The sequence below is a fragment of the Narcine bancroftii genome, chromosome 7 (assembly GCF_036971445.1).
Source record: "Narcine bancroftii isolate sNarBan1 chromosome 7, sNarBan1.hap1, whole genome shotgun sequence".
In the NCBI taxonomy this organism is placed as follows: Eukaryota; Metazoa; Chordata; class Chondrichthyes; order Torpediniformes; family Narcinidae; genus Narcine; species Narcine bancroftii.
Genome location: NC_091475.1, coordinates 165,417,903 through 165,445,876, shown reverse-complemented (window position 1 = coordinate 165,445,876; position 27,974 = coordinate 165,417,903). Strand labels below are relative to the sequence as shown.

General features: G+C 42.3%; 1 protein-coding gene across 6 annotated transcripts in view; it reads right to left on the bottom strand.

The window, feature by feature from the left end:
* Nucleotides 1-27,974, bottom strand: part of nck2b (NCK adaptor protein 2b) — a 129,991-nt gene that overhangs the window by 77,406 nt on the left and 24,611 nt on the right. Inside the window, exon 1 of one of the 6 annotated variants that reach the window (XM_069891132.1) lies at nt 2,654-2,716. The exons of the other annotated variants lie outside the window; for them this stretch is intronic. The gene's annotated coding sequence lies outside the window, so the exon portion shown is untranslated. Of the gene's footprint in view, nt 1-2,653; nt 2,717-27,974 lie in introns of those variants that run through there. 6 annotated transcript variants of the gene reach the window in all.

The following is a 27,974-nucleotide window of genomic DNA, read 5'->3' as shown; positions in this document are numbered from 1 at the left end:
CATTCCACCACCACCTTTGACAGCATGTTCCACATATCAACCAGTCTCCTTCAAAAAGAATACTTCGCCATCCCTTCTGAAACTCCCTCTTAAACTTATGCCCCAGTTTTTGATACACCTACCGTAGAAGATGATTTTAACGATCTACCGGATTTGTGTCTCTGATAGTTATTTCTACTTCTGTTGTTACCTCTCAGATCTCTTTTCTCCATGGAGAACTAGCCCAGCCTATAATCAAACCAAAATCTCACTCTAACTACTGTAGGTCCAGGTTAGTTCCTGGTGAACCTCTTCTGCACTCTTCTCCAGCACAATCACATCCTTCCTAGTGGCCTATCCAGTGTTCCATGAGAGACTGCATGAAGATGCTGGAATCTGAAGCAAAAAAAAACCCCATTCTGCTGGAGAAACTCAGAGAGTCAACCAGCATCAGTGGGAGAAAAGAATGGTCAATGTTTTGGGCTGAAACCCTTCAAGGCAGAGTGCAAATGAGAGATAGCCATTATATAACAAAGACATGGTGGTAGGAGCTGGACTGGGTCCAGAGGACTGGTGAATCAGGGCAGGGCAAAGGATAATGGATTGAGGCAGATGGTTGGCAGAGGCCAGATAAAGGGAGAGAGAGAGAGAGAGAGACAAGAAATAAAAGTTAGAAGACAAGTCATACAGGTTGGAGGTGTGATAAATGAAGACAAAAGATGTTAGAGCTGGTATCTGATAAGAGGAGATAAAGGTTCCCTTGATAGTCTTTCCCTTTGTCTGGCACCTGCCATCAACAATCTGGCTTCTTATAATGCATTATCACATACTTGTTGAGATTAAAATGCATTTGCCAATGCTCTTCTTAACTTTCCATTTGAGCAAGGTTCTAAGCTTTATGGGGCCAAAATGGATGAATAGAGTTAGATTGCTGAATGAATACATTAGCTCAAATGTTTAATGCTTATCTCTCCCTTCATGTAGACATTCACTCCATTGAGTCTGCTCTGCCATTTCAATCATTGCTGATGCATTTTCCTTCTCAACCCCATTCTCCTGTGTTCTCCATATAACCTTTGACTCCCTTTCTACTTGAGAACCTATCAACTGCTGCATTAAATAAACCCAATGACTTGGCCTCCACAACCAGCTGTGGCAAAGAATTCCACAGATTCACCACCCTCTAGCTGAAATAATTTATCTTTTGGGAATCCTACATAGACTTCCATGTCCCTTTGCACCTTCACTTTCTGAATTCTCTCCCCATTTAAAGTTTGTCTTTAATTCTTCTACTAAAGTACATGACCATACAAGTTCCCTGCCGCAACTTATCCCAGTTCCTCTGCAGACTTTCTTCTTTTCAACACCATCTATCATCTGCAAACTTGGCCACAAAAGCCATCAATTCTTTAATCCAAATCATTAACATAATATGTGAAAAGTAGCAGACCCAACTCTGATCACTGAAGATAATTAATTGTCACTGGCAGCCAACCAGAAAAGGCCTCCTTTGTTCCCACTCTGCCTCTTGTCAGCCAATGTTCTCTCCATGCTAGAATCTTATAATGCCATGGACTCCTATCTTGTTTTGCGACTTCAGTGTGGCACCTTATCAAAGGCCTTCTGAAAATCCAGGTAAACAACATCCTTTGTCTATCCTATTTGTTACTTTCTCAAATAATTTCAACAAAGAATCTCAAGTAAAATCTACCCTGAAGGAAACAATGCTGACTTATGTACTTTAATCCTTAAACTCATCTTTAATAACAGACTCTAGAATATGACCAACCTCTGAAGTTAGAATAACTGGACTATACTTTCAGATCTTTTGCTTCCCCCCCCCTTCACAAAGAGTAGAGTGACATTTGCAATTTTTCAGTCCACTGGAACCATTCCTGACTCGAGTGATTATTGAAAAATCACTATTCATGCATCCACAACCTCTTTAGCTACCTGGGGTATAATCCATTCTGGTCCATTTGACTTACCCACATTCAGACCCTTTAGCTTTCCAAGCATTTTCTCCTTAATTATAGCAATTTACACTCACTTCAGCCCACTGAACAGTAATGGTGGTAGTATCTAGAGTACACCTCCTTCCACACAGTCTCCTGTAAGAAAGCCATCCCTTTCTCCCAGTTTCCCCATATCTGCTCTCAGGATGAGGCCTTCCATTCCAGAACATCTGGAATTTTAAATTTAGATATAATAGCAGGGTAAAGGCCATTTTAGTCCATGAGCCTGTGCCACCTAATTTACACCCCATTAACCTGCACACCCAGTATGTTTTGAACAGTGGGAGGAAACCAGAGTCCCTGGAGAAAACCCATGTAGACACAGGGAGAACATACAGACAGCACGGAATTCAAACCCTGTCCAGTCCTGATGGCTGGTGCTGTAAATGCATTGCATTAATCGTAATGCCAACCGTGCCACCCTAATGTCCTGCCTTTCCATGCAACACAGTTTTTCTATACTGTGGTCAATAGAACCTTCCTACATTTCCTCCATCTCTTGGAGTTCTGCTCTTATGCACCCTTCCCTCCCTAAAACACGACAGGAATATAATTTCTCATGCTCACCTTTTACCCAACCAGCCTCTACATTCAGCACATCATTCTCTCTCATTTTCACCAAATGAAACTGAACCCCACCATCATCTACCCCTTCTTACCTCTTTCAGCTTTCCACAGGGCTTGTCCCTCCATGATCCTCTTGTCTGCTCATCCCTCTTCTGCTCACCCACCCTTCAGTTACTTTGGTACTTTACTCCTGCAACCGTAGAAAGTAACATTTGTTCTCACACCTTCTCCCTCAGAAGCATCTGGGGTTATAAAGAGCTCTTCCATGCAAGGCAAGTATTCACATGCACATCCTCTAACCTTATGTACTCCATTCGATGATCCCAAATGTAGTCCTCTCTATGTGGGTGATACCAAATGGAGACTTGGGGAATGTTTTGTAGAGCATGTACACTCTGCCCACAATGTCCATCCTAAGCTCCTAGTTGTATGCCATTTAAATTCACCTTCCCATTCCTACACCAACCGTCCATTCTGGAACTTCTCTATTGCCAGAGTGAAGCCCAACACAAACTAGAGGAACAACATCATAGTCTACAGTCCAATAGTATGAATTAAGAATTTTCTAATTTTAGATCATTAGTCCCATCTCCTTCTATTCATCTTCTGTTCCTTCCCTTCAGCAAGCCACCCCTCCCACATTCTCATCTCCCCACCTCTTTGGTTCCATACCCCCCACCACATTGAATTTTTCCCTGCTCTCTCTTCATTTTTCCATCACCTTCACCATTCTCAACTGCTCTACTTCCCAGATTTCAGCTCTTAGACTTTAAAATCACCCATGCCGTCCTATATGACTCAATTTTCTCCACCTGACCCATCCTCTTTTCTACCCTCTCTCTCTCCCTATGTCTGGTACCTGTCAGTCCTCTGCCTGGTTTGCCAATTCCGTGTAGGGCCCCTGTCTCTACCCCTCCAACCATGTCCTCTACATTACTTCTGCAGTGATTTTCCTCAGACCTGATAAAGATTTTTGGTTCAAAATGTTGACCATTCTTCTTCTCCCATTAATGGTGCTTGGTCCTGCTAATTTTCTCGACTTTCTGTATTCTGTCCAATATCACCAGGTTCACTGGAAAATGTTCTATTCAACTGTGTAAATTCTTCATAAAAAGTGAATTAAAAGAATGTTGATTTGAGTCAGAAAGATGCAGGACAACAGCAAGGTCTTTGGCCAACTGAGTCTGCATTATGTAGCACCCAACTACAGGTATGCATGCCCTCCAAATTTTGCTCCCTGCAGATTCTACCATTCACTTTCATATAAGGCACACACGTCAAACTTTGGCCCGCGATATAATTATATTTGGCCCGCAAGATCATATCAAAAATGTATTAGAGGTGGCCCGCTGGCCGCCGCGCCAGTATAGCGCTGTGTCCCAGGTCAAGAGAGAGAGAGAAAAATCCTGGTCCTTGAAAAGTAGTGGTGGGTGGTTTTATAAACACGCTGTCGTGTCCCCCCGCCCACCGCAGCGCGGCCTGGCCGATGTCATGGGAAGCCAAGGCCGCTTCCCAGCGCCTGGAACCCCAGTGGCACAGTGTTTCTTGGAGCTGCAGATGGAGTTGGGACGCCGGAGGGAAGATTGGGGCTCCCCGCCGGGCGATGGGGGCGCCGGCCGCCCTGCGCCTTCCCACCGGACCAGCAGCGGGTGCCCGGAGTACACGTGGAGAGTGAGGCTGGTCGGGCAGGTAGGGTGGAACCCCCCGCCAATCTCAGGAGTGGCGTGGGCTGGATCGGGATTAGCCGCGCTCACCTGCTCCTCCACCGCTGACCGGAATCCCAGCGCGGTCCTGAGCGCGGAGACTGCCCTGGAAGTGTCCTGGGACACCGGCACGGAAAGAAGAGCAGGGTCCGTAGAACATTACAGATCAGAAACAGGCCCTTTGGCCCTTTGACTCTACCTCATGAAAACCCAACACTGGAGAAACTCAGCGGGTTAAACCGTATCCTTTATCCAGCAGAGAGGTACCTGACAATGTTTGGCCCTTGATCCCCCTCATCAATGTATGAGCGAAAGTCTGTGGTTCTCGTAAAAACACCAGAAGGGAGAAACTCAGCAGGTCAAAGGGGGATCCGGGAGAAACTCAGCAGGTCAAAGGGGGATCCGGGAGAAACTCAGCAGGTCAAAGGGGGGTCTGAGAGAAACTCAGCAGGTCAAGGGGGAGGGGTCCGGGAGAAACTCAGAAGGTCAAGGGGAGGGGGTCCAGGAGAAACTCAGCAGGTCAAGGGGGGTCCGGGAGAAACTCAGCAGGTCAAGGGAGGTCCGGGAGAAACTCAGCAGGTCAAGGGGGGTCCGGGAGAAACTCAGCAGGTCAAGGGGGGTCCGGCAGAAACTCAGCAGGTCAAGGGGGGTCCGGCAGAAACTCAGCAGGTCAAGGGGGGTCCGGCAGAAACTCAGCAGGTCGGGGGGGTCCGGCAGAAACTCGGGGGGGACATGACCTCGCCAGGACCGTTGCCCACTCCCCCTCCCTGCCGTAGGCCGACCCGCGACTCACGGTGACGGGGCCGCTGATCCGCCAAGATGCCGCCCTGCAGCGAGAGCCGATGCCCCCGCACTGTCGTTGTCCAACCCGATCGCCCGCAAACCCCGCCCTCCCGCACACAGGCCTGAGTAAGGATTATGAACTTTAATCTCAGGATAAAACGATCTTCCAATAGTTTCATGTCACAGTGATATATTCCTGGTTAAAAATGGTCCTGCACCTGGATACAAGCTCATTAGGCATAAAACTTGAAAAGTGTGTAAATCAAAGGATATCTGTACCAATGGAAAAAGGGCATGGCAAATAACCCTGCTGGAGCTCATGCCCACAATCAGTCACCCATTTGATTGTTTCAGGAATTATGTTATTCTCCCACATTCTCAATAGCCCTCAGATTTTACTATTCGACAGCACACTAGCAACATTTGACAAATCCTCTATAGAGAAATATTATTTATTGAATATTTTATTTCTCATTTGTTAATGCTTCTGGAAAGAGTTTATCCAAAACTATTATTAAACATTTATTTTAATAAGAAAAAGTTTAACATTACATATGTTGAAAGAAGAGAAAACATGCAGATGTTGTTGAAAATTTTCAATAAATATTTAGTTCGGCCCTCGACTTAGTCCAAGTTTTTAATTTTGGCCCTCCGTGAATTTGAGTTTGACACCCCTGATATAAGGTGTATTTTGCAGCACTTACTGACCAGCACATCTTTGGGATGTGGTGAAAACACACATAGTCAAAGGGAGAATGTACACCACACACACAGCACTCAAGATCAAGATTAAACTTGGGTCTCAGGAGCTGTGCTGCTGTTGAAAGTACATCCATTAGTCAGGAAAATCTGTCTGGTGAAGCTTGTCCTGAGATCACGGGAGGTTCCATCTATAAATACACAGCAGATCACTAGATAGAAACAAGATTACATTTCAGGTCAATAACAGTTCACCATCCTGACCTTGTGATGTACAGGTTTGCACAGTTACTCACTGATTCAGCACCATATGGGTAAATCTACAACTGCTAAGAGCTGGCAGGAACATTGATATGCAATTTTAAAAATTACAGATACAAATTTAAATCAAAAATACAGCATATGGTTTTTTTCAGACTCACGAGAAGAAATGTCAAAATAATGTTAACCGCATTCACCTATGGTAGAGTGCCGAAAGCACAATATGATGCAACACTAAGCTATCTTGTGGAGAATACTGGAGGCATTAAAAATCTTATTCATACCAGCTATAACAACTTGGTGGGCAAGACACAGGAACTTGGCTACTCTAGGAGTAGTGCCACTTGTAAATATTAAATGCTATGTTAGTAATAGCACAGGGCACATCTTCAGCTCTGCAAATACTATATAAATGAAAACAAATCAACTCTATACTGGTGGGATCATCATTACTGCAGCATTACTGGTGGCTTTTAAACACACCTTAATCCTAACCTCTCTCCTCACATGAACTATTAATTCTAAATTTAGGTTGCAACCGAACACCCTACAAATGCTTGCTCACAGGCATACAAAAATGAACTTAAAATACAGGCTGTAAACTGGGAAATATTTTCCTGTGTTGGTGCACAAATCTTTGAAGATAAGAAAATAGTGAACAAAGCATTTGGTATCTTTGACTTTATATTAAAAAAAAATTATAGACTACAGAAGCAGAGGTCATTACAAGCACAAACAATTCTGGATAAAACACTTTACAATAGTAATGCAGGTCCTAAGAGAAATAATCCACTGCAAAGTTTTAAGAATATAAGAACCTATGGATGTGTTCCTCTGAGGTGGAGTGTAAATCTGAGAGCTGCAGAAATCTTTTGATTTGGAAGGGATAGACAGAAGCTGAACTTCTTGTTCAAGGATGAAGAGACAGATATTTGAATTATAGGCAAAAGGTTGTGGAGTGATAATGATACACTTTTGGTGAGTTGCTATTATCTGAAATATTTTGTCTGTAAATATGATGGAAGGAGATTCTTCAGGGAAAAAATAAATCAATGAGCAATTAATGGGTATATCCATGAGAGACAAGTTGTAAGGGTATAGGGAAATGGGTATGGGTGGGGGAACAAGAAGTATATATGGTAGGTAATTAACTGGATTATTTCTCCTGGAGTTGGCATGGTTCTAATGGATCAAAGTTTCCTCCCATGTCAAGTACAAGATAAAAGTACTGAAATGATCAACAAAGAGCAGTCAATTTCAATTGGGAAGATATCGTATATCATAAAAAATTTTTGATCACTTAATAAGTGTTATAAAAATAACTCAACTCACCTTATCTTTGATTTGCTCTCAAGTGCAAAACTATTAGAATTATCATGGACACGATCCCCTCTAACATATTTACAAATAAACTTTCTAAAAAATATTTTCTTTTAATATGTTCCATACATGCAGTCATCAAAATTCATATAATTATACAGGTTCCAAAAGAAAGAAATTGAAATTACATACATGATGGTATTCACCCCTACCTCAAACCCCAACCCTCAGAACAGTTAATATAAAAGATTATAATATAGCTATTGTGACAGAGTATATAGATATGTTTTTGGGAGATAAATTGGGAAAGGTTTGTTAGATTAGGTGTTACGAGCCCAGAGGATCCATAAACCCAGCAGCAATAGGTCTTCACCAAGACAATGGTTACTTAAACAAAAATTGCTTTTAATTATCTTTAAACATGAAAATAGAATAAAACTTTACTTATCACTATTGACATTCTTTACCTAACTTAACTCTCTTCTAATTCTAAGCGCCCGTGTATGTAATGTGTAAGTTCAGAAAAGTTATTTGGTTCACAGTCCAATCTCACTTCTCATTCCTCCAAGTTCACTGGTTGCAGGCAATTCTTATACTGTGCACAGAATTTTACATTCATAAAGTTCACTAGGCTTTGGTGCTTGGAAGGTAAATGGTTACTGCTCAGGAAGGTTCTTGATGGTTTTCAGAGAGATATTTGTTGTTCCAGGACATCCACAACTGATGTACTTTCATCAGTCACCTCAGTGTCTTGCTGACAAAACTTGCCAGTCTCCAGATGATAACCTTTTTCTTTCAAGTCACCACAGAGTTCCTTTTTGTTTCACTTATTCCAAATGAAACATTAGACAGCCAGTCCTCTCTTCTTGCATGAACCACAAAGGCTTTGACCAGGCCATCTTCCAAAAGTATGGGTGGGGGAACAAGTATATGTGGTAGGTAATTAACTGGACTAGTTCTCCTGGAGTTGGCATGGTTCCAGTGGATCAAAGTTTCCTCCCATGTCAAGTACAAGATAAAAGTACTGAAATGATCAACAAAGAGCAGTCAATTTCAATGGGGAAGATATCGTATATCATAAAAGCTACTTCTGCTGGCTGACACTGTCAAGTGATCTGCTTCTCTCTCTCTCTCATACTGAGATTGAGGGAAAGCCTGTTTGACTCTCCCAGCTTGCAAAACCATATAACCCTCTTACAACAGTAAAACTCACCTGCGGACAATAGTGGCTCCAGCCTGCTCTTTCACTGTTGCCTTTATAAACAATAATCTATTAGTGACATCTCTGGGGGACTCTTCAAAGCTCTTGCAAAAAGGTGAGAAGCCCCTATGTCTCCAGGATTTCAAATAAGATCTGTTTTAAAGTCTTTTATATCAGAATTCCAAGTGACTACAATACATTAACCTGCCACCGCTAAAACTAATTTAACAAATTCCAATTGATATATTGTTTTAATTTAGGTCTTGTTCCTTCAATATTTCCTAATAAAAATAAATCCAGACTTTGCGGAAAAATAATTCCTGTAGCTTGTTCCAAAAAATTTTGTAAATCTGCCCAAAAGGGCCTTACATTAAGTCATGACCAAGTTGAATGCAAGAAAGTTCCTACATCTTCACCACATCTAAAGCATTGATCCAATAAATCTGATTTCAATCTATTCAATTCTTGTGGTGTAAAAGGTAACTGGTGTAAAAAATTATATTGAACTAATCTACATCTTATGTTAATAGTATTAGTCACAAAATCGCTACATAAATCTGCCCATATGTGCTAATCAATTACAGTATTCAGATCTATTTCCTACCTCTGTCTGAACTTATGAACTCCTTGTTTGGGAGTTCCTACTTGTAATAAAGAATATATCATAGAAGTATTTTTTTTTAAAACAATTCCTCTCCTAATAAGTTCTACTTTAGTAGAACTAGGAAAGAACATGGTTGGCCATAACTTATCCCTCAAACATGCTCCTAATTGAAAATTGCAAAAAGGACATTATTAGTTATACCATATTTATTTCTTAATACAGTTATAGGTAAATTAATCCATTTTTAAAAATCTTCCTCAATCTTTAAGTATGGTAAATCACTCAATTCATATAATTATTAAAAATTATTATCAATACATTTCTCTTTGGCTTGGCTTCGCAGACGAAGATTTATGGATAGGTAAATGTCCACGTCAGCTGCAGGCTCGTTTGTGGCTGACAAGTCCGATGCAGGACAGGCAGACACAGTTGCAGCGGCTGCAGGGGAAAATTGGTTGGTTGGGGTTGGGTGTTGGGTTTTTCCTCCTTTGTCTTTTGTCAGTGAGGTGGGCTCTGCGGTCTTCTTCAAAGGAGGTTGCTGCCCGCCGAACTGTGAGGCGCCAAGATGCATGGTTTGAGGACGGCTTTGTAAGGTGAGCCTGTTGGGCAGCTCGCTTCTTTGCCAGCAGCTCCTGGATTTCCTGGTTGTTTTCGTCAAACCAGTCCTTGTTTTTCCTGGAGGAGAAGCCCAGTACCTCTTCAGTGGATTGCAGTATGGTAGTCTTCAGCTGATCCCAGAGGGTTTCAGGGGACGAGTCCGTGAGGCGGATTGCATCCTCGAGCTTTGCTTTGAGGTTTGCCTGGAAGTTTCCTCTCACTTCTTCTGACTGCAGGTTTCCAACATTGAACCTCTTTCTGGGGGCTTCACTGTTCCTGGACTTTGGCTTGAAGTGAAGGTTGAGCTTGCAGCGAACCAGCCGGTGGTCAGTGTGGCATTCCGCGCTGGGCATGACCCTGGTGTGGAGCACATCTCGTTTGTTTCTTTCTCGCACCAGGACGTAGTCCAGGAGGTGCCAGTGTTTGGATTGGGGATGCATCCATGTAGTCTTCAGGCTGTCCCTCTGCTGAAAAAGGGTGTTTGTAATGACAAGCCGCTGTTCTGCGCAGAGCTCCAACAGGAGGTGCCCGTTGTCGTTGCACTTGCCGACACCATGCTTGCCCAGGATTCCTGGCCAGGTTTCTGAGTCTTTGCCGACGCGAGCGTTGAAGTCGCCAAGGATGACAACCTTGTCGGCTATAGGGGTGCGTTGAATGAGGTTGCGCAGATCAGTGTAGAACTTGTCCTTTTCTGCTTGTTTCGCCTGGAGGCTGCCTACATCTGCAAGGCGGACTTCACTGAGAGCGGCTATGTTGATGTCAAGTCTAAGGAGTTCATGTGCGATGAGGGCAGACTGACATTCAGGTTGGTAGCTGTCAGCCTTGTCTAGCATGGTTCTGATGTTCCAGCATGCTAGCTTGAGTTTGTAAGCATCTTTTGAGGGGGAGGACGTGGAGGAGGAGGACGAGGACATGTACTCGGGCCTGCACAAAGGAGCTTTTAGGTGGAGTCCATACATATGCTTAAGTATTTAATACCCTCTTTTGGCCATTTAAATTGAGTATCCCTTTGACATTAAATATAATCACCTTTTGTTAATGGCATAATTTCACTTTTATCCCAATTTACTTTATAACCTAAAACTTTGCCATATTCTTCCAATTGGACATATAATTTATGTACAGATGTCTCAGGCTCAGTCAAGTATATTAAAACATCATCTGCAAATAAACTAATTTTATGTTCTTCTTGACCTACCCTAAATCCCTTAATTTTGAAATCACTCCAAATTGCTTGAGTAAGTGGTTCTATAAGCTAAAAAAAAACAAAGCTGGAGATAAAGGGCATCCATCTACTTGATCTCGCTAAATGAAACGGTGTAGATACTTGTCAGTTAGTCACAACTTTAGCTTTCAGATTATTATTCAGTGCCCTAATCCAATTTACAAAATTCAATCCAAATTTCTGCAACACTTTAAACAAAAAATCCCATTCCAATCTATCAAGAACCTTTTCTGTATCTCAAGCCACTGAAACACTCAAATCACCTTTTTTGTGCTAGGTGAATTATAATGAATAATCTAGCTACATTTTCTGATGACTGTCTCTTTTTTTTTTAAACAAAACATGTCTGATCCATATTTATTAATTTAGGCGGCAGTTTATTCATTCTATTTGCTAAACTTTTTGCAACAAATTTATAACTGCATTTAATAATGAAATAGGGCTATAAGATGAAGGTTTTAAAGGATCTCTATCTTTTTAGCGAATCACTGTAATTATTGCCATTGAAAATTATTCTGGAAGAGTATGTTTCCAAAGTGTGATCCAATACTTGCATAAATATAGGAAATTAACAAATCTTTAAATTCTTTATAAAATTCAGACAGAAATCCATCTTCTCCTGGAGATTTATTGCTCTGTGTTGAACTCAAGGCTTCCCTCACCTCTTTTTCAGTAAAAGGAACATTTAGTTCCATTTGCTCTTCGAAACTTAATCTAGGCAACATTATCTGTGATAAATATCTATCTATTTTATTTACATCTTTTAAAGGTTCCAAACTATATAATTTCAAATAATTTTTTGAAAATGTTTAAAGTAACCACTTTATTATCCTTTTTAATTGCACTGATTATTCTCAAGGTCTGTTCTGCCTTTAATTGCTAAGCTATCCTTTGTGATCTCTTGTCTAATGTGTTTTGTTCTTATAATTGTTTTCAGTTCTATACGTTTGTAATGTATTATACTGAAGTGTTTTGTTAATTAATTGTCTACATTTGTCTTCAAAGCCACACTTTTGAAGATCCTTTTCCAAAAGTGTTATTTCTCTTTCTAATTGATCAATCTCTCTCATATACGCCTTTTTAATTTTAGTAGTAAAATTTATAATTTGACCTCTTAAATATTCTTTTAAAGGATCCTGGGGGAGGCACATGATGTCAGAGTGAGAGGACATGTTGTAGGCAGCTCCAAGATAAGTTGAGATTGTTTTTTAAAAAACAAAAAAAGACAGCTTTTTTTAAATCATTTGAAATCACTGGAAATAATCAGTTAAGATTAAAATGGCCAGTAGGAAGAAAACAAATGTTCCTGCAGTTCTTGGTGCCAGGCCAAAAGATACTTAGACTGACCCTGCTTTTGAGCCCAGGGTCAGCCTGGGGAAGAGGACAGGGGCAGAGGATCGACCCACCCCTGAAGAAGATGCTCCTACATTTGGGAAAGGCCCAATGTCAGGTTGGACTGACTTGTTGCCTTCCTCTCTCAGGTCTGTGGGAGATGCTCCTTTGAAACAGCTAGTAGAGCTGACATTTCAAAAGGGGCCGACATGCAAGCTGCAGGGTTGGCTGGAAAATGGCACTGGATTCTTAGAGGAGGAGGAAGAACAAGTACTGTTTCATAGTGAGTTCTCTGAGGAGGATGAAGAGAGTGGAATGGCAGCAACAGGAATCGGGGTGAGAAGAAGAGATACCAGGAAAGGGAAGATATAGTCCCAGGATTATATGCTAAATGACGTGGTCAAGATGATAACGGAGAGTAACAAACAGATAACACTAAGCTAAATAAACAAGGATATTCAAGAAGGAATGAGCGTATGCCAAAATGCTCTGCTGGAAGTGACCCAAAGTTTAAGCAACAGAGGATAAAGTGGAAGAATTGGACTGGAGATTAAAAAAGAGATTGGAGTTAAAGCTTTGAAGAAAAAAAAAAGGACAGATGTGGCAGAAGCTGGATGTGCTGGAGAACTTTAGCCATCGTAACAATGTTAAAATTATTGGTTTGCCGAAGGTCTTGAGAGACAAGATATTAGGTTGTATCCCAGAGAAACTGGGGAAGGATAATTTCCCAGGAAATTATTAATAGAGTGTGCTCATCGGGTACTAGGGGCATGCCCTGGTGTAGAAAACTGCCCTCATTCCATTTTAGTTAATTTTTTTAGATTTCCTGATAGAGAACAAGTCCTAAGATTAGTAGCACGATGGGCTAGGGAAAGGAGAGGCCCACTCACAGTTGATGGTCATATTTTTACCCCAATATAAGCACTCCTCTTTTAGAAAGGTAGAAAAAATGTAATCCTGTTAAAGATGCCTTAAGAACAAAGGGATAGATTTTGTGCTGAGACACCCAGGAAATCTAAAAGTATTTTTGGCATAAGGTCAAAAAATTATTTACAGATGTGGCGAAGGCCATGGAATTTGTAAATAGCTTACTGGTACAAATTAATGGACAATTAAATGAGGCATCTGATGCATAATAGGAACATACTTTGAAATATTGGAAAGTTCTTGTAAATATTTTGTCAATATAGATTTTTCTTTTCTTTGGCTTGGCTTCGCGGACGAAGATTTATGGAGGGGGTAAAAGTCCACGTCAGCTGCAGGCTCGTTTGTGGCTGACAAGTCCGATGCGGGACAGGCAGACACAGTTGCAGCGGCTGCAGGGGAAAATTGGTTGGTTGGGGTTGGGTGTGGGGTTTTTCCTCCTTTGTCTTTTGTCAGTGAGGTGGGCTCTGCGGTCTTCTTCAAAGGAGGTTGCTGCCCGCCAAACTGTGAGGCGCCAAGATGCACGGTTTGAGGCGATATCAGCCCACTGGCGGTGGTCAATGTGGCAGGCACCAAGAGATTTCTTTAGGCAGTCCTTGTACCTCTTCTTTGGTGCACCTCTGTCACGGTGGCCAGTGGAGAGCTCGTCATATAACACGATCTTGGGAAGGCGATGGTCCTCCATTCTGGAGACGTGACCCACCCAGCGCAGCTGGATCTTCAGCAGCGTGGACTCGATGCTGTCGACCTCTGCCATCTCGAGTACTTCGACGTTAGGGATGAAAGCGCTCCAATGGATGTTGAGGATGGAGCGGAGACAACGCTGGTGGAAGCGTTCTAGGAGCCGTAGGTGATGCCGGTAGAGGACCCATGATTCGGAGCCGAACAGGAGTGTGGGTATGACAACGGCTCTGTATACGCTTATCTTTGTGAGGTTTTTCAGTTGGTTGTTTTTCCAGACTTGGAATATAGATTAAGGACAAATTAAATGAAGTATTGATGTATTAGTGAATTATAGTTTGAAATACTAAGGGTGTTATAATGAATTGCATATAGTGTGATTATTAGTGTCTTTTTCTTATTGTTGGATATCTTTTTAGGTAAATAATTATTCAGAGTTAATTTATTCTTTTTAGTTCTGTTTACTGGAAGTGGGGATGGGTGTTCTTTCTCTGGTATCAAGCCAATGGGAAACTTTGTTCCACCCCATATTGGGGTTCTTTTCCTACCTTCTTTTGGCATGTCTCTCTACCTTTTCTACTTTTTAATATCAATATAACCAACTATTTTCCACTCTTTATTAGTGATTGTACTTAAAAGTTTCATGCTCTCAAAAGTATAGTCTTGAGGAATTGTGGGCATGGAACATTGTGGGAGGAGACGGGGAGAATTCAATAACACAACAACAAACTGTGAGGTATGAATAAGGCATTTAAATGTATTAGCATTAATGTTAATGGTCTTAACAGACGAAGGGAAAAAAAAACCTTTTGGCTCATGTCAAGAAGTTAGCTGCTGACCTGGTCTTCTGTAAGGTAAAACATCATGAGATGGGAATGTGTAAGGAGTTACCCTGTGCAGGGCTTTAACAAGAAGGGGAGGTGTCCTTGTACTCCTGTTAGGTAAAACATCATGAGATGGGAATGTGCAGGGCTGTAACAAGATGTGAATGCATCCTTGTACTTACAAGATAAGAGAGACATTGATGGATTGAGAGGCAGGAAGCTAGCAGGGAAAGGATAGCAACAGTTTTACTCATTGGACAAGTAATGATATGATGATGTTCTAAGCACTTATCCAAGGGTATAAAAAATCACCATTTTGCTGATAACGGCAGAATGCATTCTCCGACTAACATGTTTAGTTGCAAGTGTTACAATCCGGTAATAAAGAACAAAGAACCCTGATTTCGACTCAGTCTGGTGTTTGTCTCACTCATTCATGAACAAAGCAGACCTAACAATTTGGTGACCCCGACGTGATGGGTGAGTGAACACTGGACGACGGTTTCTGTTTTTTCTGACAATCATCTCAGCCGGCTGATAAAAAGGTCCAGAGAAGCCTGTTTTAACAAAATTCTCTTTTTTTTTAAATCTTTATGATTGTCAGTAAGAACTGGAGATCGGACAAATTAGACGACCACAATTGAAGGTCGCATGCCAGGATTGTAACACGTAAGTGATTACAGACAAGATAAAAGTCCTTAAGGTGTTTGAATGACATTTATTAAGTGCTTCGCAAGAAACTACTAGAGTTTAAAAGTCTTTATTGTGTCGTTGCAAAGTCCAATAGAGTGAGAAGGTGGTCTATAAACAATTGAGGACCTGAGTTTTCTGCCCTAAACTGGTTATTAAGAGGAGAAATCTCCCACGTGAAGGTTGGGCTTTGAAAGAAAACAAAGGTTCAGGCTTATTGGCCTCAATTGTATCTGAGAGACTGACTTATAAATGTCCGGTAGGTATGATAATGTCTGTACACTTGAGAAGTTAAGAATTTATTTCCCCAATTCGCCGTGGTGGAATACCACAGCAGACACTAGAGACCATGAGACAACAAAAAAAGTACTCAGGGACGCCTGCCTGGTGAACAAGAACGACGACAGAAGGCTGCGACAGCTGTGTCCGGATCAGGTAGGAGATATTAATGAAAAAGTTGACAAACTCCTAAGAGACACCCGGTTTATTCGAAATACTTTTGATAAGTTAAATGAGGGTATTCCCAACATCACCAAGGAGATAAAGTTACGTAAATTCATAGATTGGTACAGGGAAACAGGACAAAAGTATAGCCCAAATATTTGGTTTTCTAGTTGTAATTTAACTTTCAGACCCCTTTGGGAAAACAGAGAGTGGAAAACGAGCAATCAGAGTATACAGGACAGTCTGAAGTCAATTGGAGGACAAGACTTAGAGACTGTTCCTTTAAAAGATATTAGTCATCCAGCTTGCAAGGAGACATTTTTAAAAGCAATTTTCGTTGACATAGATCCCCTAAACGGACAAGAACCTAAATTAAAACAGGCATTAGAAAGCGGTCCCGCAGCTATGGCTGTACAGTTGCCTGCTAAGACTTTTGACCAAGTTATTAAGGAAATTAATCAGGAATTAGAGGAGCGAAATACCAGTAATGCGGCATTGGAAAAACAAAAAATGCTCCGAAAATGTGTAGACCGCTGGAGGAAGAGGGGTTGGTTACCCGGGGGCACTGAGATGTTCCTGACAGGTGAGGGAAAAAAAAATTTTTAACACGTAGAGGCTTAGATAAGCTGGAAGAAACAAAACACAGAAGGGAAAGGAAAAGTGCCTGTTTCCAGTTTCCAGCCACGAAGTGTCCGGGTTTGCTCTCTCCCTCCCTCCTTTCACCCTCCCCTCTCTCTCTTCTCTCCCCCTCTCTCTCTTCTCCCCCCCCTCCTCTCTCACCCACTCCCCCTCCCAATCCCAATCTGTGGCGGTGCTGCCCTGAAATCCCCAGGTTGGGCAGGGCAGAGAAATACAATTTGGTTTTAATTTTGTGCCCACAATTCCAGCTCCGCATCAAATGGGATCCTGTTTTATCCTCTCTCCCTCCCTCTTTCCCGCACCCCCACCATTGCGGGATCAGGGCAGACATTGTGGGCTGACGTGTAGCTCACTCGAGGTGGGAGGGAAGGAAGGAGTGATAGTTCCCAGTGGTGGGAGACCCAATCTGATCCAGACCAGTGATCACAGGATGAGAACCTTTTAAAACCTTTGAAACGAAAGTGTTAATCTGAAGACTTTTCTCCCAGTGGGGCCAGTGCAAGGCATTTTCTCTCTCTATCTCTTGTGCTCTGTGTATCTGCCTCTCTATCTCTTTCTCTCGCTATGCTCTCTCTCTCTCTCTCTCTCTCTCTCTCTCTTAGTCTCTGGATGTATGTGATGTCATGTATGTACTCTGACAATAAATCATTTATAAGTGAGTCTTATACAATTAAACAAAACGGGACACAGAAAACAAAATCTTTAATCGCGAGTCAGCAAAAAAGAGGGTGAGAGACAAGGAGATGCAGTACCGCGATGTCCTAGCTATATTCGAAGAATTTGGTCTCCCTGATAACCCACCTATTATGGCCCCTGTAGAAATAGCTTGTAGACCCCCGCCCTATGCATATGTGGAGTCACAAGATGCCCCTGGCACCCCAGATGGGATACTGGAGTCACGTCCCTTATATCCAGATATTGAGACACTGGGGTGTGACAAGAACCTCGGGAATAGGGACACATCAGATGAGGTACAGGCCCCTTTAATAAAAATAGAAGGGGGAGTAATAGATGTGGAGACCCCTCTGGAGTCCAAGAAAATAGAAAAGGAGTTAGAGATACAGAAATGGAACATGAAAAAGGTTCAGGATAACATTAATAACTTAAACAGAGATATTAATGTGCTGGGGCAGATCAGTGAGGATCAAAAAGAATTAATGGTAGGTGTATTGAAGGAAGTGGAAAAGATAACTACAACACTGTCAGGAGAAATTAAAGCTGAAGGAATGGTAATAGGAGTAAAGGACGAAAAGTGTAGTACAGATGAGGAAACGAGATACGATCCACCATGGGAGGAAAGTAAAAGGAAAAGACTCGGGAGGGAGAAAAATAGACATGTCTACCTGGACATAGTTAGGACAAAAGAGAAAGATGTGAAACAACTAAACTATGGCTGAAAAGATTATCTTAGAGATGAACGTGACCAATATACCTTTGACCCTGAGACATTGGAAGCTGATAGGGACAGTGACAGTGACGAAGAAGAGTCAGAACAAGGTGGGATAAATAAATGCATGCCAAGAGTAAAGAAGGAGCAGAAATCCCCAAAATTGAGATATCAATGCCCATTACTGATCACGGGACGGGGAACTCAAAAATATGTACCCTGGTCACGAATGGACTTAGAGAGTTTAATGAAAAAACTACCTCCGTTGAGTAATGGGGCTAGTCCATGGATTTCTTGTTTTGAGCGAGAAACCTGCCAAGAACAATTAGCACTCGCAGATGTCAGAACTATCATGATAAGATTAAAGGCAGAAGGGGCCCTGAAGCAAATAGAGAGAATTGTAAGAAGCAGTAAATTGGGGGATGAAATAGAATTTAACCCACTTCGGAATAAATTTTGGGAAGCACTTAGAGAAACATTTCCTACACCCTATAGTTTGGATGCCTTGGTAACCCTTCAACTAAAGGAAGGAGAGACTGCACACGAGTATTTCACTCGAGCATGGGACTTATGGGAAACAGGGACTGGAGAAAGACCCGACCACAGCCCCTTAGGAAGGGCTCACTTTCGTAATGGGATAATAAACGGACTACCTGCTACGGTTCAAGCAAAATTAAGGGACATTGTGGGAGTAGAGACAATGTCAGAGGATTTGTGGAAAAGACACCTGACACATGCAATCAAACGACATCGTCAATCAGAGCATGCTAAGTCAGAAAGTGCGTCCCAGAAGGAGGTGGACAAAACAACCGATAGATTGGTGAGAGCCATAGAACATATAGGGGTTAAATTAGCGGCCCAACAGATAGTCCCACAGGTCATGGGGCCAGTGATAAATCCGGGACCCCAAGTAAGAAATGGTTGGGAAGGACAGCTAGGTACAATGTATAGAGGGGAACATGCAGTATGCTGGTACTGCCAAAATCCTGGACACTACCAGCGGAACTGTCCGGAGGCTGGGAGAGCAAGGGGAAAAAGATTACCCTCTATTAGAGGCTATCGGGGAAGAGGAGGAAACTTAAGAGGACAAGCAAGGGGTAGGGGTGGACACATTGATGGGCCCCAGGGAATCGGGGGGTGGCAGAGTGATCAACAAGTCCAGGCACCTCAGTGTAATGACTATATTGAGAAAGGTGCTGAATTTGATTATTGAAGGTGCCCTGGAGAATCAAAAATCACGCCTCCCTGGGAGCCACCAAAAATTTGGGGGACGGTAAATGGAGAAAAAATTGAATTTATGGTTGACACAGGGGCAGCAGTTACGACAGTGATTAAAAAACCCCCAGGGAGCACATTTTCGGGCAAAACATTATCTACAATAGGATTCTCCGGGATAAGGGAAACACAGCCCTATACAGATAACATCGACATGACATTTGGACAACAAAGGGTTAAAACGCCTGTCCTGGTTGTGCCAAGTTGCCCCATTAATTTATTAGCAAGGGACATTCTTACCAAACTAGGAATAACCATACAATGTTCTGAGAAGGGCCTTCGGTTAACATACCCAGGGGATACAATAAGAAGGGGAGGACAGTTTATAGTAATGACCCCATCTAACGCTTCAGAAGACTCTGTGGAGGTTAGTATTTTCTGGAGTCGGCTACTGTATGATGAACCAGGCCCAGGGCTGATTAAACAGTTTTTTGAGTGGAGGGCCAGTATTCCTCGGTATGGGGATTACCATTCTCCACTAGATCCTATGCATGTTACATTAAACTACACCATCCACCCGGACCAGGAATATGAGGAGAGGTGGGACTCTCTAAAAGAAGGGAAGAGAGAAACGATACATTGTCCATTTATCTTTGTAGGTAAGGAGGGAATAGCTGCTATGGTTGTCATGACAGAAGAACAAATGGAGTGGTTCTGCTTAGGAGTAGAAAGTGTGCCTCATGTGACCTTGGGTATTGCCAAAGATCATCACGCTCGACAGCTGGGTCCGATGGTAAAGGAAGCGATAGGGTGTGAATACAGGCAGACAGAAATCCCGGGATATTCCACCTCGGAGGGAGGAAAATTTGTCAGACTGAATATTGAAGCATGGGACCAGGTAGTGAATGAGAAAGTAGAAAGAGACCGAGCCATAGAAGGAGAAAATATTGATCACAGAGACTCAGACAAATATCTTTCTAATCTGAGTCCACATATATGGACAACGGGGCCCTATGATGTGGGAGTAATAAAAGGAGAGGTATTTCTAGAATTGGCCAACCCCGGGCAGAAACCAATATGGAGAAAACAATACCGCTTGTCGCCCAGTCAGGAGGAGGGTATTAAAGGAACGATAGAAGGGTTAATGGAGTCAGGGGTTTTAAGGGCGGCACCTGACAGTATGTGGAACACGCCCATCATGCCTGTTCCCAAACCGGGTAGAAAAGACTGGAGGATGGTACACGACCTCCGGGAGATTAACTTGGCTACCAAGACCATCGGGAGACCAGTCCCAGACCCATATGTAGCACTTAGGGCTCTGAGTCCGGAGCACGAATACTATACTGTCATTGATCTGGCAAACGCATTCTTCTGCTTGAAATTAGCTGAGGAATGCCAAGACTGGTTCACTTTCACTTACCAAGCACATCGGTACACATACACTAGATTACCTCAGGGTTATAAGGACAGTCCAGGACTGTTCAATCAGGCCCTTAGCGAAATCCTAATGAAATTAAAGCTCCCGGAAGATGTTACACTGATTCAGTATGTAGACGACCTACTATTAGCAGGGAAAACGCGACATGAGTGCCTGACAGGGACAGCAGTTTTACTCAAGGGGTTAGGCGAGGCTGGATTTAAAGTAAAAAGGTCGAAATGTCAGATCGGAAGGAGGGTGGTAACTTTCCTAGGAAGACTCGTGGGTAAAAACGGTACGGCCATGTCTGAGGCACATAGAGAAAAGATACTAGGGTATCGAAAACCTACTACAGTACAGGTCATGCTTCCCCGGGCTCTGAGCCTAATTAAGGTGGCGGGCCATTCCCCAGATAACACAAAGGAAGGGAAGGGAAACACGGCGGCTGACAGGGCAGCCAAACAGGTTACTGGTTATCATGAACATATACAGGGGATGATTTTGAGGTCCCATAACAAAAAAAATGAATCTGAAACTAAGGAGACTTGTAGCAGATTGAATGACTACACAGATGAGAAGGGAGAGGGACCCCCACCGAATATTGAGCACCTAATAGAAATACAGGAAAAAGCTAGCCCAAGTGAGAAAGAGGAATGGATGAAACGCGGTGCCACTCGACAGGAGATCAGCTATGAAAATCAGACAGTACATGTTTGGCGCTCCCCTATAGGTACGACAGTTGCCCCTCGTCAATTACTCCCACTATTATTTGAAGAAGCTCATGGGCCGACTCACATTAGCGCCACCAAAACTTATAATACGCTTAAACAACATTGGTGGAATCCCCACTTACGCGAGCACATTGACAACTTTAGAGCTGAATGTACTATCTGCAACGGGCATAACCAAAGGATCACCTTACCCCACCCGCTTTTACGATTTCCAGTACCGACAGCCCCGTGGAAAGAGATCTATATTGACTATACAGATATGGGTACTGACCTTAGGACAAAGGAGGGTTACCGATATCTTTTAGTGGCAGTAGATAGGTTCTCACGATGGGTGGAGGCTATTCCAACAAAGAAAGAAGATGCGGATAGTGAAATAGGCTGGCTAACGCGAGAGTTAATACCCCGCTATGGAGTCCCCAGCAGGATATGCTCTGATAATGGGTCTCATTTTAAGAATGAGCTGATCCGACAGGTTGAAGAATACCTAGGGATCAAACACCGTTTTGGTAGTGTCTATAGGCCTGAGAGCCAGGGGTTAGTAGAAAGGGCAAACAGAACGATAAAATCTAAATTAGGGAAAGTTTTAGGGGGGACCAGGTTGAATTGGGTTGAGGCATTGCCATTAGTACTGATGTCTATGCGACAAGAGAAGGCCAAAGATACCTTCCTGTCACCGCATGAGATTCTAACGGGTCGACCCATGCCCGGTCCAAAGACTGATCCAGCATGGGTTAAGTTGTGGGAAGAAAGGGAAGTGGAACTAGATCATTATATGCAGATGCTGGGTAATATGGTTGCTTTAGTTTCACAACAGGTGGCGAATGCTAGTAAGGAGAACCCGGACACCGAAAGAGTTCCAGTAAAGGAGGGAGACCTGGTGTATATCCGTAAACCAGGTAAAGTACATTGGACTGAATTTAGGTGGTCTGGACCATACACTGTTACCGCCGTAACAGATAGGTCGGTAAGAATTGACAAACCAGGGGATCATAATTGGCATCATTTTGCCTACTGTTCCAAGGCAAAACAGCACGTAGCCAGCCTTGATAGAATTGATGAGACTCATGCAGACGATACCGGGGGCCCTATGGGCAGTACTACTAATGGGATGCCGGATAAGTCAGCAGAATAGCTCGGATTCTTGCGGGGCCAAAGTTATTCTAAAGGTAGACAAAGACAGGGATAACACCTTCCAGTTCGATCTATGCAGTATAATAGCGTGTGGTAAGAATGAGGCGTCCTGGAGAGGATATGATATTTACATGTGTGCCTTTAAAATAGGATATCCTAAATGGGGTCTACATGTCTGTCCGTCTTGGGGTGAGGTTTGGTGGTGGACAGGACCCGACACTAGATGGATAAGAAAACCCCTTAACAAAGGGTCCAGCAAACCTTATTATATTTTTTTCACTAAAATCTCCCTGATACGTGGTGCTGTGACCTATTCAATGAAAGGAGAGAATCCCCTGATTTTGACAGTAAAGGCGGGGCTGCGCAACCCGTGGAATATGAAGGGATGGAGCTCTAAGACATGCGAGGGGGGCACAGGGAGAGAACATGGTGTCGGAGACCTCTTCTATCTAATGATTGGAGTGTCTATTAGTGGAAAAGATCCTTGGGGCGTGGTGAGGTTCGACTTACAAACATACACAAAGGACATAATTAAACCCACTTCGAAAGAGGGGGAAGTGAGAAAATTCGACAGTACGAAGATGTCCAGGGGAGAGAAGATAGCAATTGAGACAGGTATTGATGAGTCAAACTCCTGGATAGATCAGATGGGTAAATATGCGGACCAAGCAGGGTATGGGAACTGCTGGGTCTGTGCCCGAGGAAGGCCATTATTACGGATGAGCAGATCAATTTTTGAGGAGACAGATGCTATGGACTGCGCCTTGAACCTAATGTCAGAATCCAACCCACTGAATAGGTGTCTGATATGGGAACAGACGTTTCCCATAGCTCCGGCTAATGTAGCTCCCCCTGTCTTTAGATCCACAGGCATAACTAATGTTACTTGTTTTGCCAACAACAACACAGCAGCGCACGTTTTCCATGTGGGTTGGCTGCCCAGCGACTCGTGCAGGACTCATGTTGATCTCTCACATAGCAGTAGTGCAACCCGCTTGACCCAGGCTAGGGCGGATATTTGGTGGTTTTGTGGAGGAAGAGTGCTGTACAACTGGCTCCCCGCTAACTGGGATGGTCGGTGTGCTCTAGTAACCCTTAATGCGCCAGTGCTGATTGTCAAAAGGCAGGAGGGAGACGAGGATTCCCTAGAATTGCGCCACACAGAGAGTTGGCTGTGGAGAAAAAGGAGGAGTGTTGGACTCTTGGGGCCGGGAGGAAGGAACCCTGATGGGGTATGGATTGATGCCATTGGCCAAGCCCGGAATATTCCGGACGAATTTAAATTAGCCGATGAGATTGCAGCTGGGTTTGAAAGCTTTCCTGTTTTTAGTGCAATTTTTCCCATCACTGTAAATAAGAATGTTAATAGGATCAACCTTATTCACTATAATGTCCAGCGCCTTGCAAATTTGACCAGGGACGTTGTTGAGGCAATACATCAACAACTGTCAGAAACTTCCCTTATGACACTTCAGAATAGGATAGCGATTGATATGGTCCTGGCAGAGAAAGGTGGAGTGTGTGCTATGTTTGGAGATCTATGCTGCACTTCTATCTCTAATAACACAGGGCCAGATGGATCACTCACTAAGGGGTTAACGAAACTTAGGGCATTGGCGAAAGAATTAAAAGCCCAGTCTGGAGTCTCCAATCCTGTTTTATCCTGGTTACAGGGAGTGTTTGGGAGATGGAGCACATTGTTAGGACAACTTTTGCTGGGTTTGTTCATTTCTGTATCAATTTTTATCACTTGTGGCTGTTGTTGTATTCCATGCATTCGAACGCTGGTCACGAGGACCATAGAGAGAGCCTTTGCTGACCGTGATGAACTGCCTCCGAAATATCAAGCTGTGCAGGCTGTGGAGCAAGACTATCTCACATTACAGGAGGCGGAGAAAGTTGCTGAGATCGATCTGGAGTCTGAAGGGGAATGTGATGGGAAGGAGGGATTGTGAATTAGATTGTTACACATATAATTTTAACCTTGCTTGTAACCTAAATATTATAACCTTGATTGTAGAACAAATATTATAACATTGATTGTAACACAAACATTATTAATCAGATTGTAGAACAAGTATTATGAATTAGATTGTAGACCATATGTTAACTTGGGAATTTACTAATGTACGGGGGGTTAGCTAGTTTTTTGCTTGGGGGCAAATGGGATGAAACTTGTAAACGGGCAATGGGATCGGGGTGACGGATGGGGGGTGTACGCAAAGGAGGGTTGGGGGAGCCCTCGCCCACCAGCCGAACTGCCCTGTGAACAGAACCCGTATAGAGCTTGGCAATAATAGGCGAACTAATGTAACGCGGTGGTAGCATAGTCAGGGCGAGATTGTCCTCTAAAGAGGACAAAGGAGGGATTGTAAGGTAAAACATCATGAGATGGGAATGTGTAAGGAGTTACCCTGTGCAGGGCTGTAACAAGAAGGGGAGGTGTCCTTGTACTCCTGTTAGGTAAAACATCATGAGATGGGAATGTGCAGGGCTGTAACAAGATGTGAATGCATCCTTGTACTTACAAGATAAGAGAGACATTGATGGATTGAGAGGCAGGAAGCTAGCAGGGAAAGGATAGCAACAGTTTTAGTCATTGGACAAGTAATGATATGATGATGTTCTAAGCACGTATCCAAGGGTATAAAAAATCACCATTTTGCTGATAACGGCAGAATGCATTCTCCGACTAACATGTTTAGTTGCAAGTGTTACAATCCGGTAATAAAGAACAAAGAACCCTGATTTCGACTCAGTCTGGTGTTTGTCTCACTCATTCATGAACAAAGCAGACCTAACACTTCCTACAGGAGACCTATTCAATGGGATCTGAACATTCAAAATTAAAGAGAGGGTGGGTTGGCCAGGTCATTGCATCCTCTTTTAATTCAAAAGCAAGGGGAGTGGCAATATTAGTTGGGAAGAATCTCCCATTTGGACTGAAAGATGTGACTATGGATCCATCAGGTAGGTACATTCTGGTCCACTGTCAGATATATTCAGAACCCTGGATCTTGATGAGCTTATAGGTGATGACAGGTTTATTAGAGACAACTTTTTAAGATTGGCTCTCATGAAAACATTCTGGTGGGCGAAGACTTTACCTGTTGTTTGGATCCAGTTCTAGATAGATCAGGGGGAAAAGATAAAAGAACTAAAGCAGCTAAAATTTGACTGGAGTTTATGGTGGAGCTGAATTTCATGGACTTCTGGAGGAGGCTTCATCTGGGGGCAGAGGGATTATTCTTTCTATTCAAGACAATACGACTCCGACTCAAGGATAGATTTATTTTTGACTTCAGCTCAATTGTAGAAGAGAATCATAGGAATCGAATACAAAGCAAAACTTTTATCAGACCATTCACCTCCTGTATTGACCATTGATATGCCAGATAAGCAAGAGACAGTTCACAGATGGCACTTTAACACCTTGCTGTTGAAAAAGCTGGATTTTTGTAATTTTATTCGGAATCAAATTAATATGTTCTGTAAGACTGACTCAACTGCGGACAAATTTTTACTTTGGGATATATTAAAGGCATATTTAAGGGGCCAAATTATTAGTTATGCCTCCAGGATTATAAAAATGAGGGAGGTGGATGAATTGGAAAAGGAGATCACAATTTTAGAAAAGGACCTTCAACAAAGCAGATCTGTGGGAAAACATAGAAGGCCATTGAGTAAGAAGCTCAGGTACAATATAATAATTACATATAGAAGGGAAAAAACAATGTTAACAAAATCTAAGCAAGGGTACTACGAGTTAGGGGAAAGAAACCACAAGGTCCTCTCCTGGCAGTTGAAATCAGAGCAATCCCCGAGAACGATAAATGCAATTAAGTCAAACGTAGACAGGATCTCCTATAAGCCAAGGGCATAAATGAAGCTTTTAAACAAGTTTATATGAAAGCATATGAATCTCCATCAGTGGGGGATTTTAATAAAATAGTTTCCTGTCACAGTTGGACCTTCCAAATTTGAATCTAGAACAGAAAGATTAAGTGCTCCCTTTAATCAAGTTGAGATAGCAGAAACATGGTTATCCTTGCAAGTTAATAAATCCCTGGGATAAGGCAGGTTCCCAACTGAATTTTATAAAGAATTTAAAGATTTATTGATACTTCTTTCATGGAGGTACTAGATCAAGCAGTGGCAACCTATACTCACCCAGAGTCATTCTCAGTAGCAATTATTACAGTGATCCCCAAAAAAGATAGGGACGCAATGAAACGTCATCTTACAGGCCCACATCATTATTGAATATGGACTATAAGATCATTGCTAAAGCTGTGGCAAATAGATTGGCAGTATACTTTCCTAAATTAATAAATGTAGATCAGACGGACTTTGTATAGAAGAGGGAGTCTGCAGACAATGTTAGCAGACTGCTCAGTATTATTCATCTTGCAAAAACAAGGAATGAATTGAGTGTCGTTGTGCAGAGAAAGCTTTTGACAGACTGGAATGGGATTATTTATTTAAAGTTTTGGGAAATTTTGGACTAGGAGAGGTATTTATTAATTGGGTTAAAGCTCTATATTATGAGCCTAAAATGAAAGTAATTACTAATGGTCAAATCTCATCAGTATTCCCACTGTCCAGATCTAGTAGACAAGGTTGTCCATTATCTCCAGCCCTTTTTGTCCTGGCTATTGAAACATTAGTAGAATCTATCCACCAAGATCCAGACATTACAGGCTTCGGAGGTAACCAGGAAGAACATAAAAATCAATCTATTTGCTGATGATATTCTGATATATCTGATAGACCCAGCGAGTTCATTACAAAAAATTGCAGTCTAAATTGGAATTTTTCAGGATCTTTTCAGACTATAAAATTAATTGGGTTAAAAGTGAAGTTATGCCACTTATGGCTGGGAATTATGATCATGTTAAAAGAGACTCTCAATTTATGTGGCCACTTAATGGGATAAAATATTTAGGTATCAAGATAGATAATTCAATTTATACAAATTCTGTAAGTTGTATCTTCCCTTGCTTCTGAAAATTGAGGATGATTTAAGTAATAAGCAATTACTTTGATTGGAAGGGTCAACTGTATAAAAATGAATATACTGCCTAAATTACAATATCTTTCCCCAAACCTACCTGTTTTGCTACCAAAACAATTCTTTCAGAATCTAAATAAACATATTAGGTTCTGTGGAAGGGTAAGTTTCCCAGAGTCTCTATTGATAAATTAACCTGGAATTAAGAACTGGGAGTATTAAAGCTCCCAGACTTTAAAAAAATATATACTATTGGTCAACCCAAATTAAGTTGGTCACCTCCCTCTTTGACAGTGGGAGCAAATCATCTTGGGTAAAGTTCAAACTTCATAAGGTTGCTGAGAAGATGGCAGAAAATTTTATATGTAAATGGAATTCTAAATTACCATTTGGTCTTAAGGAAGCCCCCTTACAAAAACATATTATTACAATTTGGAATAACTCAATGGTCAAATTGGTATTAGGGGAAGCCTCTCACCCAAAACACCCATAGCTCAAAATAAATTAATTCCATTAGCAATTGATAATAAAATTCTAGAAATTTGGCCTCAGAGTGGGATCAAATATATCAAAGATTGTTTTGGGCAAGGACAA